The sequence below is a fragment of the Manis pentadactyla genome, chromosome 1 (genome assembly GCF_030020395.1).
Source record: "Manis pentadactyla isolate mManPen7 chromosome 1, mManPen7.hap1, whole genome shotgun sequence".
Lineage (NCBI taxonomy): Eukaryota > Metazoa > Chordata > Mammalia > Pholidota > Manidae > Manis > Manis pentadactyla.
In genome coordinates this window covers 156,028,399-156,035,910 of record NC_080019.1, presented here as the reverse complement: position 1 = coordinate 156,035,910, position 7,512 = coordinate 156,028,399, and the positions used below count along the sequence as shown (strand labels likewise).

Sequence of the window (7,512 nt, the reverse complement as noted above, 5' to 3'; positions counted from 1 at the left end):
AAATCCTCACCCCCTTTAGTGAAGTTACTATTAACTTAGAAAGATGTTATAGAATCATTGACTATATTCTCTATGCTGTACTACTGTCCCTGTGACCAATTTAGATTGTGACAGAGAATTATTTTGACCATTTATCTCCTTCACACCCCCCTCCTATCCAGCTCAAACCCTCCCCTTGGTAACCAGTAGTCACTTCTCCAGAAAATGAAAAGAAACCCTGCCATTTACAACAACATGGATGGATCTGTAGGATATTATTCTCAGTGAAGTAAGCCAGGCAGAGAAAGACAAATACCATATGATTTCACTTATTTGTGGAATATAAAACAAAGCAAAACAGAAGACACAAAAAGCAGTAGACATAAAGACTGAGAAGGGATTAATTCTTGAGAACTTTGTGCTGGACATTGAATGTTATGCTTTGGAATTCTAGAATTTCCCAAGAAAATGAAGTGGAGCTAACTTTTACATATGCTTTTCATTGATAGTATTTGTTGTATTTGTTAAAATTCATATTATTACCATTTCAAGCAGTTAGTTAATAGTTTAATTATGCCTTGACACATTTGTAACCTCATGGATACTTATCCAGTTCACTGCTGCAGGAAACTGCTAGCTTAGATTTTGAAATATATTTTAGAAGATCACTCCTTCCTGATCTTCTTTGTCTCATACACCATAAAGTTTTCTAATTTAATATTTTATGTACAAAGTGGTCATTTTCTATTTTCTCATTATTCCATAATTTTGAAAAACATTTTATCAATTGAAAATCAACAGGATATACTTGTTTCAGAATATTATGAAATTTTTATCAATTTATTCATAATGCTTATTACCTCCTTATTTCGTAGACTATAAATGAAAGGGTTTAATAAAGGAATCATTAAAGTATAAAAAATAGTGTCAGGTATATCTTTATCTCCTTCTTTAACTGAACTTGGACAAATATATACAAAGAGAAGAGAACCATAGAACACTGAGACAGAGAGAAAGTGAGATGCACAAGTAGATAGGGCTTTGCCTCTTCCCTCTTTGGATTTCATTTGGAAAATTGTAAAAAGGATGTAGAGATAAGAGATTAGGAAAATAGTAATAGAGAAGATTTGAATTGACCCTGAAAAGACAGATACCATCAGTTCATTGGTAAAAGAATCAACACAGGAAAGTCTGTATAATGGAAGAACATCACAAAAGAAGTGATTGATTTGGTGAGACCTAAAGAAAGTTAACCTAAGCAGAAACCCTACCTGAATCATGGAATGCAGGTTTCCAGCTATGTAGGCCCCTGTGGTCATCTGAATGCAGTTTCTTTGACATCATGGTGTGGTACTGCAGCAGCCTACATATGGCCACATAGCGGTCATAGGCCATTGCAGCCAGGAGAAAGCAATCTGCAGTTTCAGCAAGGCACAGAAAGTAAAACTGTGCCATGCATTCCTTGAGGGAAATCATTCTGTCCTTAGAAAGGAAGTTCTCTAACATCTTGGGGGTAATGGCACAGGAACAACAGGACTCCATCAGTGCAAGGTTACCCAGAAAGATGTACATTGGCGTGTGAAGACGACTCTCCATGTAAATCAATGCCACCAGGCCAAGATTCCCCACCATGGTGATCAGATAGATGGTAAGGAACACCACGAACAGAATGGTATTTAGCTCTGTGTGATCTGTAAATCATCTGAGGATAAATTTATTTGTAGTAGAGTCAGAGTACTTATCCTCAGTCATATCCACCTTCTGTGTAGAGATAGAAATAATGGAGATATTTGATGCTAAGATAAAGTGTATAATTTCCCTCAGATTTTCTTTTTACAAAAAAAGCTGCTTCAGGCTTCCCTTAATATCTTTGGGATATAAGCACATAACTAGGGAGTGTGTCAGCTTTATGATCTCAACTCTGGCACTTGGGATTCCTAAGACTATGTAGATAATTCCCGGGGGGATGCTTACAGTGGAAAAGGTTTGTTTTTTAATGTATGCATGAATAATACAAATCTAGTTTACTCATATTTTGCTAAGCATTGTCAAATAATTTCAGTATTAGTTTTTGGATTAAAGATGCCTAAAATAAATTTCAAGTCAACTTTCCTAATACACATATATTTAATCTGAGCAAAAGTTTTCGTATCATCTCCCAGTAGACCGATTGTGGAAATAGTATACAACAGATATGTTAAAATTATATCTTAGGAATTGCACGGATATCACTAAGTATTAAAGATGGGACTATCATCCTTCAGGGGAATTACTTGGAAACCTAAGGAAATAAATGTCCACAGATTGTCAACTGCCTCATCCCTTTTCCCTGTGTCATAACCATGTCCATAAACATTGCCTCTGTTCTTGCCATTACGCATGTTAAATTTTGCCCAAATATCTGAATCTTTTCCCTCTTTTTGTAAAGCATACATTACATACAATTCTACTTAGTAAAGTTTTAGCCAAATGCCCCAACCACACCTATCTCCATGTTCTGAACCCTTAAGCACATGTTATGTACCCAACCCAATTAAGAGTTGCTAGTGCATAACCTCCATGGTGTTTTTTTTCTCATGTGGGCCTGCACAATTTCTTACTAGAACTGCAGATGTTTGAGGTTAGCTGCAACTTCTTATAAGAGTTGTGCAATGCTTTGGAGAAAAAGCAGTATTGATTGTAGTCCTAGCTCCACCCTGAGACCTGGGATGGGGCAACTTGTTTTCAGTATTCTGCCAATGATCCTTAGTGACCTTCTTGGTTTCTGCAGATTGAGACAGTTAAGTGTGAAGAACATGCTACAAAGGAAATTATTCAGAATTCATCATTTTAGAAATTTAGGTATGATTCTTTCATGTTAATTAATCATCTTTTCTTCTGTTTCCTGTTAAAATTATATAATGTTTTCTAAGTATATCACATTACATTAAAAGCTAATAAATAAAAGTAAGCTTGCCTGTATACTTTAGTTTTCTAACACTAAGCAGATGAGAAAACCCTTTAAATATTAAAGAGTTTTGTGACCAAATTTTGTTTTCCTTAAAGGGTCATCTTCTATCATTATTTAGTGATCCACTAAGACATATTGACTGGTGTGTCTAATCATATAAACTGTATTGACAAAATAGGTTTATTTTACCATATAAAAGCATCAAAATAAAGCACAAGCTGAAACTTTGTTTTAAAATATTAAATATAAGTCACTTAATTATTCAGGTCTGTTAGAAATAACTTTCAAAATATGTACCTTCATTATTTTATTGAATTTCTGTATTCTTACTTCTATATTTAGAAATTCCACTTTATTAAATAATAATAGGCCATGTGAATTTCAGTTAATTCTCATCCTTGTTTCTCATAGGTTTCAGTTTTGAGAAGAGCTATGTAAGTAAGAATTTGAAATTTAAGAAATAGTTGTATGATTAATAAATCAGATAAGTAAATATTTGTGCATGCTACTATTAAAACTAAAAATAAATTAGGATATTTCCCTTACCTAGATTTCACTGAGATGTGTTTTATAACATCTCATTGTTTTCTTCATGGTGTTTGATCTCATAGAATTTCTTAATATAAATTTTGGTCTAAAACATTTGGGACTTAAAGAATGAAATCCTTGGAGACTACAGTAGGTCAATGTCAATAATTTTGTCCCTTACAATTTGAAATTAAAATTTCCCATCCAATGCTTAAGGGATTTTCCTGCAATGACATCAGTTTATTTCTTTGTGGAGGGTCAGTCCTCAAAATATATAACTATGTGACATTAATTGAAGATGACCTTTGAGACAATGAGGACAGAGCAACTGGCATTCACTAAAGTTGCTGAGATAATTTGATGATCATCTTGATGATTGTTACATAACTGACTTCACCAGTTGTGTTCATTATTCTCTGCTTAAAATATAAAAAAGCAAAAAAGTCTCAGGTTATTTAGACATATTATTGGAGGAATTAATATGGCTTATGGAATTAATATAGTTTATAGAAGACGATTAGGGTTTGGAGAGGAGATTACCAGGTGAGGTAGGTTCAGCCATGGTCATCAACTTCATGCTGTGAGTTGAACTTGTCCCCACATCCTGCAAAGTCCTGGCTGGGTTGGAAGCTTTGCTATTATTTGTCCAACATGGGAATTACTGAGATTGTTGTCCTTTCTTTTCACTTCACCCCAACTGTCTATCTTTTGTTATGCTGTCTTTTCCCTTCATTCCTCTGAACACTCTGTAGTATTCATTTATTAATCCACATGTAACCGGTCACTCTGTCCCCTCAGCCCATACCATATCACATAGGCTTCAAAGGGAAGGGGTTTTTCTGTTATGTTCATTCCTGCAATTTGAGCAACTTGACACTGCAGTGTCTGACACTTTGTAGTACCACAAATGTCTGTCAGAAGAATTTTTAAAAAAATGATACTTCCCTGTGCAGGAATTCATAATAGTCCCTCATTATTTTTCAAACCAAGTCATTTACCTTATTTTAGCATTCTGGATGCTCTGCAGTCTCTTTCTATCTTACCTATCACATTGCTTTCTTCCTGTCATCTCAGGGCACTTGGCCATGTGCACCCCTTTCCTGTTCCGTTGTGCACTTTCTCCACTTATTTTGCTTGTCTTGTTTCTTTTCTTCTCTCTCTCCTTCAATCCCATCTTATACATCAGGCCAAATGTAATCTCCATGAGGACTTTTCTAAGTCTTTTAAATCAAATTGATTTTTCCTCTTTGTGTTCTACATAATACTGACTAGCTTTTATAACATACTTGCCACATTACCAAGTGTGTATTGTATGTCTTCATTGTAAAATCTGGACTCTCCTTAATTCACTGATCATGTTATACATCTTTCAGGTTCCTGACTACAAACTGAGGTAGGTCCTCAAAACATGCTGCACTGATTGCTAAACTATCCATTCTGTTAAACTTTATCATGTCTTTATCATGTAAAGGCTCTGGAAAAGATAATGGGTAGAGTGGATACACAATGTGAAGGTGGTGAGTATAAGAAGTTATTAGGGTTTACATGTGGCTCCTGACAAGAAGCTCATAATAAAGAGGGCAGAAAGACACACTGCTAACTAGCTTGCAGTTTAGCCTGTGATACAGAAAAGTGTAAACATGTCATATAAAAATATTGTGAAAGAAATGAATGGTGACCTAGAGGAAGACAGAAAGATGTTTCAATGGAAATGTCATTTCACTCAAACCTTGCAGGAAAAGTAGGATCATAATAAACTAGTGCATGAGGAAATAAAGCAGCCTGATGGAATAACATGACAACAGCCTGAAAGCAAGACTGAATTAATAAATGAGTAAGCTTACACCACTGTGAAGCTTACTGATACATGTTATATGACAATTGCAGGCAGTATAAAGGGAAGGGAGAAATAGGAAATTTTTCAATTAGATTCCTTCCTTTTTTTTTGACCACTACCCGTTAACTGAATCCTTTTGTTAAGTAAAGTGTCAAATAACTATATGTACTCAATCTTAAAAACATCTAATATCTGCAGTTGCAAATAGAAGAACAACCTCACTTTCAAAGAAAGCATATTAGTTTTGCATTTCAACAGCAACATCAAAGCAAAATATTGTGTGTCAGTGTATTTAGGAAACTGAAGGTAAACAGTGTGAGCCAAGGGTTTTATATCCAGGTAAGCTATAGTTTCCTATGAATGCATATACAAAGAATCAAGGTCTTAAAGTATTGCTAGAAAAACACAGTTGTAATTGCTGTAGACAAGATCCACAAGTGGGCAAAACTTTAAGGAGAAAATGAATTTTAATAATCTCAAAAATATCTCCCCAAGATATTTTTCCATGTATTTTTTAATTGAAATATATTTGACATATAATATTTCTTTCAAATATATAACACAGTGATTCAGCAGTTATACTCATTATTAAATCCTCATGCCAACTAGTGCAGTTACTATGTCAAGATAGACAGATGTTACAGAACCATTGGCTGTATTTTCCATGCTGCACTGCAATTCCTGTGACCAATTTATATTATGATTGAGATTTTTGTGCCTCTTCATCCCCCTCATCCTCTGCACTCCCCACCCCAACCCCATCCTGATGGTAACCATAAGTCTCAGTGTCTATGAGTCTACTGCTGTTTTGTTCATTTGTTTTGTTTTGTTTTTAGATTCCAGATGTAAGTGAAATAATACAGTATGTTTCTTTCTCCAACCAGTTTACTTTACTTAGCATTATATCCTATAGGTCCATCCATTTGTTGTTGCAAATGGCAGGACTTCTTTCTTCTTTATGGTGAATAATATTCCATCATGTATATGTACCACCTCTTCTTCATCGGTTCATCCATTGATGTGCACTCTGGTTGCTTTCATCTGTTGGCTATATTATAAATATAGTGCAGCAACAAACATAGGGGTTCATATATCTTTTCAAATAAGAGATTTTGTTATCTTTGGGTAAATTCCTAGAAGGGGAATTATTGGGCCATATGATATTTCTACTTTAAGTTTTCCAAGGATTCTCCATACTGCTTTCCATAGTGGCTGCACCAATTTATTTTCCCATCAGCAGTGTATGAGGGTTCCATTTTCTCCAGACATCCTCACCAGTACTTGTTATTTCTTGTCTCTTGGAGAGTAGCCATTCTAACTTACCTGAGGTGATATCTCATTGTGGTTTCAATTTGCATTTCCCTGATGATTAGTGATATGGAGCATCTTTTCATGTGCCTGTTGGCCATCTGTATTTCTTCTTTGGGAAAATGTCTGTTTGGGTCCTCTGCCCATTTTTTAATTGGGTTATTTGTTTTTTTGGTTTTGGGACATATGAGTTCTTCATATATTTTGGATGTTAACCCCTTATGATATATTATTTGCAAGTATGTTCTCCCATACAATTGGTTGCCCTTTTGTTTTGTTGATGGTGTCTTTTGCTATATAGAAACGTTTTAGTTTGATGTAGTCCTACGTGTTCCTATTTTGCTTTTGTTTCTTTTGTGTGGGGATATGTATCCAAACAAAAAATTACTCATGCTTACATTCAGGAGATTTTTTTTTTTTGAGAGGGCATCTCTCATATTTATTGATCAAATGGTTGTTAATAACAATAAAATTCTGTATAGTGGACTCAATGCACAATCATTAATCAACCCCAAGCCTAATTCTCATCTGTCTCCGATCTTCTGAAGCCTAACGAACTAGTTCTTACATGGTGAACAAATTCTTATATAGTGACATTCAGGAGATGTTTAGCTATATTTTGTTTTAAGAGTTTTATAGTTTCATGTCTCCTATTTAGCTCTTTAATCCATTTTGAGTGTACTTTTGTGTATGGAGGTAGACAGTAATCCAGTTTCATTCTCTTGCCTGTAGCTGTACAGTTTTTCTAACACCATTTATTGAAGAGACTGTCTTTTTCCCATGTGTTTTCATGGCTCCTTAATCATATATTAATAGGTCATATTTGTCCATACATTATCCATACATTATTATTACACTCTGTATTCTGTTCCATTGTTCTATGGGTCTGTTCTTGTGTCAGTACCATACT

At 34.7% G+C, this 7,512-nt stretch overlaps 1 pseudogene; it reads right to left on the bottom strand.

Moving 5' to 3' along the window:
• Positions 1-800: 800 nt before the first annotated feature.
• Positions 801-1,939, bottom strand: LOC118927889 (olfactory receptor 5K3-like; annotated as a pseudogene).
• Positions 1,940-7,512: the final 5,573 nt, after the last annotated feature.